This window comes from Habropoda laboriosa, unplaced genomic scaffold (assembly GCF_001263275.1).
Source record: "Habropoda laboriosa isolate 0110345459 unplaced genomic scaffold, ASM126327v1 scaffold92, whole genome shotgun sequence".
Taxonomy (NCBI): domain Eukaryota; kingdom Metazoa; phylum Arthropoda; class Insecta; order Hymenoptera; family Apidae; genus Habropoda; species Habropoda laboriosa.
The window spans coordinates 1,875,204-1,889,855 of NW_017100268.1; the positions used below are offsets into that span (position 1 = coordinate 1,875,204).

At 40.3% G+C, this 14,652-nt stretch overlaps 1 protein-coding gene across 1 annotated transcript in view; it reads left to right on the forward strand.

Moving 5' to 3' along the window:
• The first annotated feature begins 7,262 nt into the window (after window positions 1-7,262).
• The window catches only part of LOC108573393 (blood vessel epicardial substance-like), a 95,164-nt gene continuing 87,774 nt past the window's right edge, over window positions 7,263-14,652 (forward strand). The window contains exon 1 of the mRNA XM_017935835.1: window positions 7,263-7,337. The gene's annotated coding sequence lies outside the window, so the exon portion shown is untranslated. The remainder of the gene's footprint in view (window positions 7,338-14,652) is intronic.

Genomic DNA, 14,652 nt, shown 5'->3' on the forward strand with positions numbered 1-14,652 from the left:
CCCGATAGTCACGATTTGAAGCTATCGTCAAGTTTCGTTGAAAATTGCAACGAGGAGATAGAATTTTGATAAGAAAGAGGAAAATTGAAGATCCGGGGAGAAAATGATAGGAGAAGGTGTAGACACGAATGTAGAACATATGAAAGGGGTGAAGATTGAAAGAGGTGTTGGAACAAGGGACAGAAAAGAGGGTGAAGCTACACAAGTAAATAGTAACGAAGAGATGGGAGGTATAGAGGCGTATAAATGACGGCAAAAGCATCTTCAACATAAGGCAAAAGTTGTTTCTTGAAACGAGGGTGGAGGGTGATTAAGAGGCACGTGAAACGTGTATTCGAGAAGATAGCGTTCTCGAAAGATTCGAATCTAAATAGAAACAGGGAAAAGATTTCTGGCTGAACTTTGTCGATACGAGTAAACGAAAAATGTTATTTGAACATAGGTCGTTTGAAGCTTTAATGAACAGTTATAACGAAAATACGAAGGGAACTTATTCGTGATGAAAAATTACTCGAAATAAAGATAACATTGGCGGTATTCCGTAATAACCACTTTACAGTAGACTAGAATTCCGATAATTAAAAAAAAAATAATTATAAAAAATTGTGACGAACTAATACGAATGCTTAGATTCTCTAATAGAAATTTGACAAGAATTGTACGACCTTTAAGTTCCCACGAAAAAACTTCTCAATACTCGACTCGAGAGAATTTATAAACAATTAAAAATCCATTTTACGTTACATTCAATTCGAGTGCGCACAGTGCACGAGATAATCGAGTTACACAACCGACTGCCAGAATGCAACGAGCCGTGGTAAGACTTGAAAAAACAGGCGACAACGTGGAACGAAACAGAAAGCTAAAAAAGAAAAAAGGGTGAGGGTGTACAGGGAAGTTGGTGAGAGAAGGCGGCAGCGTTGAGAAATACGGCCGGCTAAAGCATAAAGATCGAAAGGAGGGTAAAGTCCGGCAAGAACGGGGTGCAAGGCACGTAAGTAAATATGAAGGAAGCAAAACAAGTAGAAAGGACAAAGAAGGTAGCGTGGAAGAGAGCAAGGGTAAACTACTAAAGGGAAGAGCCACCAGCTGGAGAGCGGCGTGGGGCGGCGAGGAGGAGAGGAGGGGGGAACATCGTCGAGAAGCAGAAGCGGTCGGTAGGTGTGGTGGGGTGAGATAGAGAGAAGTTCGTGGGAAGTTGGCGAGATGAGGGTGGCTGGTGCTGCCACCTACGCGGAGGGCGTGGCGCTAGTTCTATCGGAGCTTAGTCTAACGAGAGCTTTGGCACGCGTCGCACAAACTCGGGAGCAGCACTCGTGTCGCTTCAGCCAGCCGCGTGAGAGCGAGAGAGTGACGGAGAAGAAGCGACAGAGTGGGTGGGAGAACGCGCGGTGAACGACGGTGAGGGGAGAGAGAGGCACAGTATCTGTGAGCGCGAACAAGACAGAGAAGGAGAAGAACGAGAGTACGAAGGGGAATAGGAGATAGAACGAGAGTGTGCGAAAGGGAGAGAGAGAGAGAGAGAGTGAGAGAACGAGAGCGAGAAAGAGAGAGAGAAAGACAGGGTTAGATACGGTAGCTGCGAGATGGGTGTATGCGTATAGCGGAGAAGAGCGGATCGACGACGACGACGAGGAGAGCACAACGATGTCGCGAAGATGAATGAACGACTGTACGGACACAGTTGATGCCGCGAGGATGAGGAAGGTTCCGAAGTCAAGGACGCGGCACGCGTTGCTGCCGCCAGAACGGACAGCAGATCCACAATCACGGTGGTGATCGTGCAGACAAAAACCAGAGAGGCGGTTGTGACCATGGCGTCTCTGCTCGCATGTAAACAGTGCTTCACGCTCGACGCACGCCTCGAGAGCAGCATTACTAGTGCCAGCGTTTCCGTACCTTTGATCGTGGAGAGCAATCGCAGCCGCAGCCGTCGTCACCGTTACCGTCATCGCTGTTCCCCACGTTCACGTCGGTTTCCCCGAGTCCGATGAACAGCCGTCGAGGTCGCTACGTCGCCCAGACTATCGCGGACGTCCCGAGGCAAGACGGTATGGACGGTAGAGACGAGTCATGATCTTCGTCCTACCGCGTCGCCGTTGTCCTCGTCCTCGTCCTCGCCGTCGTCGTGGTGCTCGTCGCCGCCGCCGCCGCGCGAAACCGTGCTCCGACCGTTTGTGTTTGTTGATTCGTCGTCGATGCGTCGAACGTGTGTGCGCGTGCAAGACGCTGAACCGAGCCTTCCAGCGACGGTCAAACGTGATTGATGCGTGACGCATTCAACTGCTAACAAGTGGTAACGAGCCTGAGAAACGAGTATGTTCACGTTCTGTGTTGATCCTCGTGATTCTTTTCGATCTTTTTTTTGTCTCTCGCGTTTTGTTTTCCTTTCGTTGTTTCTTGTGTGCCCTTCACGAGGTTTATTTATCGGTTTCTGGTCGTTTCTTTTACATCGTCGAGTGAGAACATCGAACGGTGGTCAAAGTCCAAAGTCCAAAGGGAGAGAGAGGGAGCACATGTATTCTAGACGAACGTGCACCGTGAGAACAGCGTGAAAGCTACGTTATAACGAACCACGATGATTTTCGTGGTGGCATTCTAGGATTAGACACGACAGACGAGAGACGTGTTTGACACGCGTGCAGTGTCATCGTTGTGAATGTTCGTTTTTCGTGAAACGTTTCTCGTGCAACGGAATATGTTATCGTTACACCATTTCTTTTCTCTCGTGACAAATCGAATTGATCTGACACGCGAGAGTGGAAGGATAGTCTGTTGCATCAGTCATAAGTGGTATTTGCATTCTGTCGAAGTAGCTCCCTCGGAACCTGTATCAAGGAGGTTATTTGCCGCTAATAATTGTGTGTCTGATCGATTTTCGTGGAGACGTTTGTGTGAACTAGCAACGGTCTCGCAAACTTGCTCGTGCGACGACGTTTCTGTGTTGTGACAGGCAAAATGGAGCACTGTCATTAATGCTGGAGCATTATAGCACTACGATCAGCATACGTAATTGTGATTCTATTAACGAATTGAGGTTATTCTCTGTTTCAAAAACGAGTTTATTCGTCAACATGTCGCAGTAGAAGTTCAGTGATACATTTTTTACAATTCCAGTTAGAACTTTCGAAACGACTCTCGTTCGACGTTATTTACCGTGAGTTATTTACTTTTTCTTTACGTTTCGTTAAGATCTCTCGAGTAGGTTAGAACGAGGAAGGAAGCTGCAACGTGTACCGCAGACCAGTTTTATTTTATCTCTCTTTTTTCTCCTGCGTTTCTCTTCGAAAATGTTCTCTAATACGAATCTTATTCGTTCGACTTTCCTCGGGAATCGCGAATGCTGTGCTAATTCCGTAAGTTCGTTACCTCCTAGAAACTACTGGCCTCTTTCGAACCAGTAGCCAGTAGCAGTACATGTGCATTGATGAGTTCTGTGCGCGTTGTTCCGAGGCTCGACACTCGAATCGAATGGACAGGTGGCTCTGTGCAAATGTTTCGCAGACTTTTCCCCAATGTGACTTTGGTCCTTTTTTATATCGTTCGACGTTTCATCAATTTCCTTCTGTCCAAGCTCAGTAAGACCGTCTTCAGATCGACTAATTTCGACGTTTCTGACAGTTTCAATTTAGGTCAGTTTTATTAGTCGTGCGACTCTGAAAGGGTATACAAGGTTGGTGTTGTTACGATTGAAATATTACAGACGTCTTATTTTGACAGAGTTTCTCTTTTGAGTTCGACGCTCGTCTTGCAGGGATCGCGTTTAATTCGTCAATATCGATGTCAGAGGGCAGCATTTATTTTTGACAAATATCCATTGTTTAGAGGACAAAGTGTAATTATTGACGGATCGAGAGTGGAGTGTTTTTGACAATCGACCGTTGTTTTCAGTTTAATTCAATAATTAATCAGATATTTGACGTCGATGTTTGCAAACCTGTTCAATTCAATGTTTTCTTTCTTTTAACGAAAATATGGTATTATCGCAGTTGTGATTTTTTCTTTGTTGATTTAAACGATTTGGAGGTTCAACGAGGTATTTATACTGGTAAAAATTTTCTTGCGCATTATTTACTTTGACATGTTTATTCTCTTATAAATATCCGCATGTTGTACATTTAATTTGTTTCAATACGAGAAATACTGTTGCATTGCAAATAATTCAACGAAGGTTTTTTAATTATTCCACGGAAATTTGTGGAAAGAAAAATTTCATTATATTTACACAAGTGAACATATTTTTCATATCTTGGGATTTAAAGTTAGCAAAGATCGTTTTACAATAACTCAACCAAATTACTATATCATAATTTCACATTTATTAATTATCTGTACATTAAACGAGTATTTACAAAGTTCCAAGAACTCCTGAAATTTTTCTATTTTCATTAGTTATTAACTCTAGAACAACCAGAGTTAAATGTAGCATATTTTCTTACAAAGAACTTTGAAACTGGAAAGATTAATGGAAAATAAATTATAGTATAATTATTTGTCTATTTCAACAGAAGTCATCACATACTTGACCAAAGGCATTTTAATCATTTTTGTAATTTAAAGTATTAAGTAATTTGACGGGTTTGGTTGTTTTAGTGTTAATACCATCTTTCTACTAAAATTTCATAAAACTTTTCTAAATCGAATAACTTAATACTAGATAGAAATACTAATAGAATTTGTCTGAACCATAAAACATTAAAAAAAGAGCCACATTTTTCAAGTATCTACACTTTCCCCCCTTTTTCACACATGTGAGGTCTTCGTCCGATTTAAATCTATTTCAAATATTTCAAATACCAAGCGTTTAATCTGACCGCAAGGAACACTCACCTCGAGCAAGCTGAAATACTCATACTCGCCACGCGAGCCAAGAAACTCGCCGTTCTCGAGGCTCCGCGTATTAACATGAGAGATGTTCGAGACTCGTTGTGATAAGGGAACGCGTACGCGATCACACGGTACAATCCCCGAGATTTATCTTCGTCGAATTAGGAGGCAGCTGGAACGAGGTTTCCGATCGGGAAATATAAATCCTGAAAGCTGACTGGGTTGATCGCGTTTGATAAAAGCTCCGGCCGCGGGACTTGCTGAGCTTCGTGGCCCAAGTTGAGATTTCCAGTTGAAATTGTTAGCTTTTGACCTTTCTCCCGCCGACGATCTCCAGAAAACTTTCTGGACGTTAGTCGCTTTCGACTCTATCTGTCGGCTTGTTTTTCGTTGCAAGAGGAGAATCGATACTCTCTTCCAGTCTCGACGCGTCTTCGGGAACTGTTGGACAGCCAGAGCCAGATGAATTTCCGCGGAACTTGTAGAAAAATAGTAGAAACTTGGGGGATCCTATTTTGTCCACAGATCAGAAAGATTAGAATACTTCTGCGGGGGAAGTTTGATATAGTAGAGTCGCTTTTGGCAGACTCGGAGAATCTTCTTTTGTGGAACACTTTTGTAGAACAAATTTTCGTTGTTTAAGTAGATATCGTGGATTTTGAGGTTGTGCGTGATCTAGAAAATTAATTAATATTGGATAATGTGAGTAGAAGTTCGTTGATTAAATTGTTGTTAGTCAAGTGTTTCCTTTTTGGGATTTGTTTAATGAAAAAATAGGGATAAGAAGGGAAAGTCGGAGTTGAAGTTGAAATAAAAATTCGTATTTAAAATTTGGTCTTTTAAATATGCATAGAAAAATTTTGTTAAAGTAGAATTCAACAATCATGTTTCTTATTCGTTCACTCTTTATAAGGCAATATTTAGCTACATCTTATAAGTCAATTTCAATCTCGAATAAATGTACGTTAATCAAGTTTGACAATTTTTCAAAATTAGCAATAAATCAGGGTACATTCGAATTTATAAATTTCAACAAATACAGACAAGGTGTATTGAAATTTTCTATTGACTAATTGTCGATACTCGGGCGCTTAATTCGAGGTTCGATCAAAAAATATCCAAACTACTGTGTACATCCCAATATCTCATAACTGAAGAGAAAACCTGATGACAGTATTGTGGTTATATAACACGTGATAATAAGTTCAATAGCAATGTATTTTATAACAATAATTTCATAATAACTATAAACACACGTAAAAAGGAATAATGATAATCTGATCAACGGTCTCTTATTATATCTCGCAAATATTCTCGCACACTCTCCGATATCGATAACAACGCGGTTCTACTGTTTTACTCCCTGTTTCTCTCTATGATCCGCTCGTTTTCCAAATCTCGAGACGATTCGACAAACACACTACATTCACGCCATCACTCACAACATATTATCAAACCAATTCCACAAGTATAATATGGTCACCATTGGCGATTTAACTAGCGTTCACTTTATCCCCAAAAGACATTCCTTTCGAGATTTGAAATTGTTTTTATAATTCGATTTCCTTTACCTCCACGATTTTTAAAACAGATCTCGTTGAAGTACAGTTTCAATTTTCACTGAAAACAGTCACTTCCATTTCCTACCCACTGTACTCACTCGACTTTGCTTTGTGTCTTTCGGTTTTTCATTAAAAAGACGCACTTTTCAAACGATTCTGCGAACAAAGGAAAATTCAGAGGTTGATCTGGAAACAATTTGTAAAACTGCCTACAAAAGTGTAAAAGTCGTTGGTAACGATGTTTAGCTTCCACAGAAGACCATTGTTAATTCAGAACAATTTACTAACAAAGTCAGACTATTATGCAACTTAGCAAATTTTAAACGAGGACAATTTTAATCAGAAATATATCTTTATTGTAAAAATCCTTATCGCAGGAAATATGAAGGAAAACGGCCTGTAATCACGGTGCACTCTCTCAAGATGACGTTACAAAATTACACGATTAAAGTAAACCGGTGAAACTGTAATTGACACAATTAAACGCGAATGTTCACGCGATTAAGTAAAACGGGCGAAACAACGTAAAAAGAAGTAGTCGTTAAACGTGAAATGCCTCTCTCGTAAGAGAATGGACGTTGTAATTGACCTCTGGCTGTCGTGTGATATTTCAGACGAATCTCCGGCCCGTTCCAGTTGCGAAACGAGCCGCGAAATCCACTGACTCGCACACACGCCGACCAGAAAAAGAACGCGGTTCGCGCGAGTGTTCGCACGCTAGATATCGATCACGGGGGATCGATCGGACGCCGTGACTCTGTTTGATCATTCGGTGGTGGTGAGGCAAGTCAATTGCAATGGTGTTGCACGAAGTGATGACCTCCTGCGTGGCCGAATTCGGAAGAAGCTCAACACCTCTGTGTTGCCCCCTGCTCTTGACGCATACGCACAGAAGACTGAGGTGTATTATTCCGCACTCGAAACAACATATCGCTTATCCACCATAAGGTAAGTGATGCCCGTCGAATTTCCAATTAACAGATTTATTCAGTTCTATCTTAATCCTAAGTTCAATGTCCCTTTCGGCGATACTGTTCCATTGAAAAAGGCGCAGAAGTGAATTCTTTACCGATAGGATTCGCATAATTGATTCCGAAGCCATGGAGTTTCTGTCGCGATGGTATTCACGAGCTAACAGAAAAATGGCAAATTCTGTTTTCATTCTTTTTAAATAATAAATAAAGTAGAAATTATTCGTTTGTTCAGTAATGTCCAGGTTTCTTCTTTTTATCAATTTCACGGAGTGTAAGTTCTTCTTACGCTTGTAGGAGACAGTTTTAATTGTACGAGACGGCGGCTATTATGAAATTAATCTCTAAGCCTTGTTCAAATAGGATTTGCCGCGTTCTATAATTGTGTATATTCTCGTGGTTTATAATTACAATTACGATTCAAATATCGTGTTTTCTCGTTCGTAGTTGTGTTTGCGCTTTTGCAAGCAGCGCTCGTTTCCTATTGGTTCCTTTTGTGGAAAACAGAATTTGTTATTAGAAATTGTCGATACACGAAAATGCCACTTTTTACGACCAGAAAGTATCCTTCCGTTTGCTTCTGACACAAGTAGTATCCAGTTCTCGAGCGATTGTAAAACAATTATCCTGATCGTGGCTGTTGACTTGGTCCTTGGGACCGAACAATCTATCTGATCACTGGCAACACATCCTTGCTACCACGCTTTTCAGAAACTCTTCTATTTCTCTCACGAACTTTCTCTTTCCCGACTTCTTCAGATTTTCTGTTTCCGTTCCTTCATCTTTTCCCTTTCAAGGACCTTGCCATCGCCTTCGAGCAGCCCGGGAAGTATTCTCCAATGCTCAGCAATATACAAGGTGTCCCGTAACGCTGGGACCACCTGGAAATGGGGGGTTGCTGGGGTGATCCTGAACAACTTTTTCCTTATCGAAAATGTAGTTTGAAGCTTCGTTTTCGAGTTATTAACGAAAAACACTGGCCAATCACAGCGCCTGCAGAGCCAGCGCTCAGGGACGGCGACCGTATGGCCCGACCGTAACATCAGCTGTTTCGGATTACCTGGAAAGGTAGGGACCGACATACTGACCCAGTGCCAACGACCCACTTCCGTCGAAGCAGGTTCATTCGTGGATTAATGGGTAAGTTTTCAATAAGTAATAAAACACTTTATTCGGATAACGAATAAAAGTACCTCTGTTCGCTTGTCCCTGAGCGCTGGCTCTACGGGCGCTGTGATTGGCCAGTGTTTTTCGTTAATAACTCGAAAACGAAGCTTCAAACTACATTTTGGATAAGGAAAAAGTTGTTCAGGATCACCCCAGCAATCCCCCATTTCCGGATTTTCCCAGAGTTACGGGACACCTTGTATATTTACGTTAATAATTTTTCGAACGATTTTTAGCTTGCCTAGCGAATTATTGACTTAAAAAAACGTCACCGTAGCGGGAGTTTCAGTCTGGGAAACAGGAAAAAGTCGCACGCTGGTAGGTCAAGCGAATACCGTGCTCGCGGCATGATGTTAATCGAGTTTTTGACCAAAAAATCGCGAACAAACATGGAAGTGTGAGCCGGTGCGTTATCGCGATGTAAAATTCATGAGTTGTTTCCCCATAAATCCGGTCGTTTTTTGCGAATCGAAGCACGCGAACGCTTCGTAGTACCATAGTAGTATTGTTTATTCGCTGTTTGAGCACTCGGTAGGACTTCTTTGCCCACCGCAGCGGCGATAATCGTGGAACGAGTTTGTCCTGGAACTTTTCGAACAGAAGAGTACGTTTAGAACAATACGTTCTGCGTGTCATACGTTGGAAATGTGCGGAGGAATTGTTACAAGAGGGACGAGCGAAGTCTGGCCTGTGTAATTGATTTAATATCGAGATAGTCACATTCAGAGCAACGAAACAATTAGAATCGCGAATGTAGGAAATGTAGGAGAAGTGCAGTTGTGCAGCAGTGTTTTTGAAATTTTAATCGTTACGATAATTATTCTGGAAAAATAATTGCCAATTGAAATACCAATACAGTGATTAACATTGCAAGATTTTTGTGTCGGGAATGTTTGCTAATTTCGCGTACACAAGGTGAACCGTGTAACGTGATCATTATTCTTTTCTTTGTTAGCGGGCAGATCACAATTTTTTCATCGTAGATAATACAGTTTTGAAAGATTTTCAAGGTGAAGAGATTCGATTTTTCCTGTCTTTTCAACGTCATTCTCGATTTTTTTATGTATTAACCTATACTTTTACAAATTCGATGATTCGCCTGAAAGCAAATACTTTTTCTTATCTAACGAAATGATCCACGATAAAAGTATTCAGGTGAAAAGTGATTTTTGTGATAAGCTGAATAAGATACTGTGTCTCTCACGTCTAATCTTAAGCTTTGAATTAAAATTTACACCATTATGCCAGTTTCTTTTCCGTTACACAAATACATAGAAACTAGGGAAAATAATAGACGTGATAACGTTATACGGTTCACCTTCTACACATCGTGTATGCCAATTTGATCTGAGCTTCGTTTTACGCTCGCCGGGAGGTTTTACAGTTTATAAAGTTCCCCCGGCATGATCAAAGGTGAATATCGTTATCAATAATCTAAGTTTATGTTCCATCGATACGTTCGTTTGCCGTTGAACGAATTTCCATTAAACTGGCTTGCCGGAAAATAGATCGTCTCTTGGAAAATTATACGATCTCGTGAAAAAAAGAAAAACAAAAAAGAGAAGCTTTTGTAATCAACGTTATACGCTTTCCGATGCAAACGACATTAAACTTCAAACACGCGTATCCAACTTTATGAATAATTTTCTATTCACCGGGATCGGGAACATGATAGAATCCTTAAATGTGTTTGCATAATTGAAACGTGAAGATCTCGTCGCGAGAACCTTTTCACCGATGTCGTTCGAATGTTTTTCGTACGTTCGTTAAATAGATTTATACGGTGTTTCTCTGAAAATCGTTTCCTGAAGTATTTCGTTCAAGAACGTCACCCGTTAAATCGGTGGAAATTCTTGCACGATGACCCTCAATTTTAACAACGTTTCACCGGAGAAAGTAGTTTTATCCATTTTAAAGTGGATTCGCGAACTTATACCCAAAGGAAAGTTTTCTATCGAAGAATTTCAAGAATTTAACACCCTCTTAGCTATTCAGAAAAGAAACACACTCACATAATTTCCAATCTTCACTTGTGTAAACTTGAAGTCATTCGGTCGGAATAATAAATAAAATTCTAGTATAAAATGCATTGTAACATTGCTATTTCTCGCATCGACAAAACGAACACAAATTCGAAGATGATTTCACATTAGAAATAGGTTAAAGATGGAAAGAAAAACAATAGGAATATTATCGAATTAGCCAAGAGATGCGAAAATTATTTATTCAATTGAATTTAAATTATATATTAAACGCCCCGTTTCCCGTGGCTCGCGGAATTAGCGTTAAATGCGATCGATAGTGCGCCGGATTAGAATACGCATCTCGTAAATTTTCTTTTCAATGACAAAAGCTCGGCGAAATTCGTGACAGAAGATCGTATCGATTGCGACGAGATCACGGTGTTCGCGCACGAATGTACAAGCTCGATCAACGAGCGTTTCGCTATTTGTCCGAAAACGGACGTGCGGTCACGCCGCTTCCGGTCTGCAGAAAGGGCGCGTTTCTCTTTTCCTTTGAGGCAGCGTCGCTCGATTTGCACGTTTATTCGCCGGCGCGGCCGTTCAACACGCTCGGAGTAACACGGTTTCGGAGGAATGCGAATCGTGTGTCTGTCGAAGTCGGAGAAAACTCGAGGCTATAATTTAGCCATTAAAAAATTAATTGCAGCATGCGATCTTAGCGTATTACCATTTACCTGTTGCGTGTTCGTGCTGGCGTGTAAAAAGACGCGGCGGCGATCGAGCAAACTCGCGCTAATAAGGGGTGAGAAGCAAGTTGCGGCAGCGGGATCCAGGGAAATGTGGGAAAGCTAGTCGAAAGTGTGGAATAATTTGTTCCTTCGTTTAACATTTTATTTTTCAAAGGAAAATATGGTCGCAATCATCTTTATATTTTATTCATTTTTCAAGAAACTTCGGTGGTTGTTGAATTTATAACGCAGTGTTTTCTTAGTATAAACATTCCTGAATTAGGGGAGGAAATAATTAACGAAGGTGAGACAGTATTATTGTTCAAATTCGTTTGGAATTTACCAGGAAGGTGTTTCCTGCTTTCATTTCGCATTTCTTGAAGTCACGTTTATCGTTTATTTTATGCTCTTTATTCATTACTCGAGGAATTTCAGCGATTATTCAATTTACAATGGGTTGTTTTGTTCATTCACAAATTCCTATGTTACAAAAGGAAATAATTAACAGAAGTAGGACAATGTTATTGTTCAAATTCATGCTTTCATGCTTCGTGCTTTCATTTAGCATTTCAACGCGAATTGAAGGGACTTCAGTTACAGAATTATAGACACTTTGTTAGCTTCACGTATAATTAGCTTCTAGGAAAAATGTGCAATACCCATATTTTTGTCATGAAGAATTTACGAGCTGCGTCAGATAACGATTATCTGTGTTTCAAAGTAGGTTTGCAAGATCTATAGGTACTCTATAGTCTGCAATTTCTTCTTTGATCTACTCCCACACCAATTCGTACCTGTTCGTTACGAAACAAACGTGTATTGCATAATTTTCTATTATTACTATAATAATTCCTGGTACTAACAATTCTTCAGAACAACATTTCCAATAAACAAACTTCACACTTACAATCTTCTCAAATTCTTACTCCCCTTTTTCCTCCAATCGACGACACGCGACAGTCGGAGGTTATATCGGGCAATAGACACAGGTAGACGAGGCTGAAAGAAGTTTCCTAGGTCAAGCAATCGAACGATATTTGTTAATCGTTGCAACGTAACGGCATTACGGGGCAAACAACGCAGTTTGCTCAGTTAACATCGTTTGCGCGGAAGTAATGTTTGCTTTCGTCAGCGACCCTTGCTTTAGACGAGATTATAGGCCGCAAGGGCGAGCTTTTTATTTTTACCTGTAGTCACTCCGCGGACCGTGATCCGACTAATAAGCGTTTTCCGGATGTTTTTTGCAACCCTTTCTCCGCGTGTACGCTGAAAAATTCTACAACCTTCTTTTTTCTTCTTCTCTCTCCACCCGGTCGCGAAGCATCGCTATCGTTGTGGTTCAGTTTGTTCTGGAGGTGCACCAGTGCCCGAGTCACGAGTACTACACGTTGTCTTCTTTGTTACACGCGCTCGAGAGCTATTTAAAAGAGTTCTCCCCTTTGTGTCATTGTCTTTCGGCGAGAACTCGAGGAAAATGTTTCTCTCGGAGAAATAAACGATTCTCGTTGCCCTGAGATATCGTGTTAAACTTTCGTCTTAAATAAGAGTTTTTGTTATTTGCAAAATGTCGATTTTTTTTTTTGCAGCGAAGTAAAATATATTGCAAATTTGATTTAGAATGCTGCGCTGTTTGTCTATCATTTTCTTTTATTTTTGGAATTGAGAAGAAGGAATCTGTAAGGGTTGAAAATTCCAAGGAAAAAATTCTTAGATACAGAAGGAAAGAAAAAATGATATTTAACAGTGTTTCTAAAAAGTTAGTAAAATGTAACTTTGAAAAATACTAAATAACCTAGAATTTGTATCAAATTTTCTTCGAAGGAACAATTCTTGTGTCTGTTGTTTAGTGCAGATCGAAACTGCGTACTGTATTTTAAATTTCAGTTTCGTGGCATTCCATGAAAATGGTATATTTGCGTATTGTAAAGCAGACCGCCAGATCGTGTTGCAGTTTGTGTACTAGCGGCCTTTGCAAATAAAATAAATTCTCTGCACCTTTGTCATGGTAGATTCGCGGTTCTACGTTAAACGAGCACCATTCTTGTTTGTTTTCTCTTACACCGCGTGTAAATCTACGGTGAACATTTCAAGCACGAAACACTTACGCCGCTTTTATTCCGAGAAATTGCGTCATTTTCATTTTTACCCGAAGTTACAACGGAAGTACGTCATTTTACTCGATCATTACACGCGGCAACTCATTTCCCAGCTGTGTTCACTTCATCGTGTTAATCAACTCGTAATCTCGTTTTACGAGTAACTTCTAAATTTCATGCTCTTCGTATCTCCTTGAATGAAAATACAAAAAAAAAAGAAAAATGTTAAAGAGACTGTTACAGTGTTATCTTCAAATTAAGGCGCGTAATTCGAAAGATTCTTATTAGTAAGAAGGAAATTTTCATCGTCTACTGTAACCACGACTCTCAGAAGTGGTTCAGTGTTCGCGTTTTCGCGAGATTTCCTCTCGAGAAATCGCTCATAATGCGATCACTAATCTTCACCTTTGTGGACAAAAGAGAAGTCATTAACTTTCACTGTTTACCGTACACAGGCCTCACCCGGTGTGTGAACCTTTGCGGGAGGATCTCTTTTTCCCCGGCTGTTTTTCACGAATAAGCGTTATCTAACCGAATGAATGGGCTTTTTCGGGGAACGACACAACTCGTAAAAGCGGAACGTTTCTGTAGCAAGTGTATATGGAATAAAGATTTATTCCAGAGCCGGAATGTGCACACGTGTCCAAAGAAACAATTCGCCAGTTTTATGCCGATATAAACTAAGCTTCTTACTTAAATACGAAACTCGGGGTGAGCTAGTTGGATATAGCTCAAGCATCGGAAATAGCACCTATCATTCTACTTGAAAGTGACTGTGTTCCGTCGAAATCCGTTTAGGAGGATCAATCGCTTCGGGTTTTCGATCAGAAATGCACAGCACTGACGTTTCCACGGGTTACTTGCCTGCAAAGTTTATGCACGATCCCTTTGGGATAGTGTTGCAGCCTTTCATTTCGGTTGGAAGGTAGTTTTTGAAAATTGTTTCCTTAATCCTTCGAGATATGTTGGATTTCTTCGTGAAATATTAAATTACAGTAACTAGAGGAAAAAATCGGAAAGTATTCCTGATGGCTATTGTTAATATTTAAGAATTGTTAATGTGTCGAAATGAAAGGTAGATGTTTTTTTTTTTATACAATACTCATAAAAGACTGATTTAGTGTCATTGAATGTTAAAATATTAAGAGAATAGGATTTTTAATTAGCTTATTCCGAAGATTAAGATAAATTTCTCGAAAGGACAGTATTTTCCTATAAAGGGTAATTGATCTTCAACGTAATGAAATAAAATCCTTGAAATTTGAAATTTCAAAAGAAGCACAATTCGAATTCAGTTGAAATGAAAGTGTACAATTTGAATTACATTTAAAAACCGC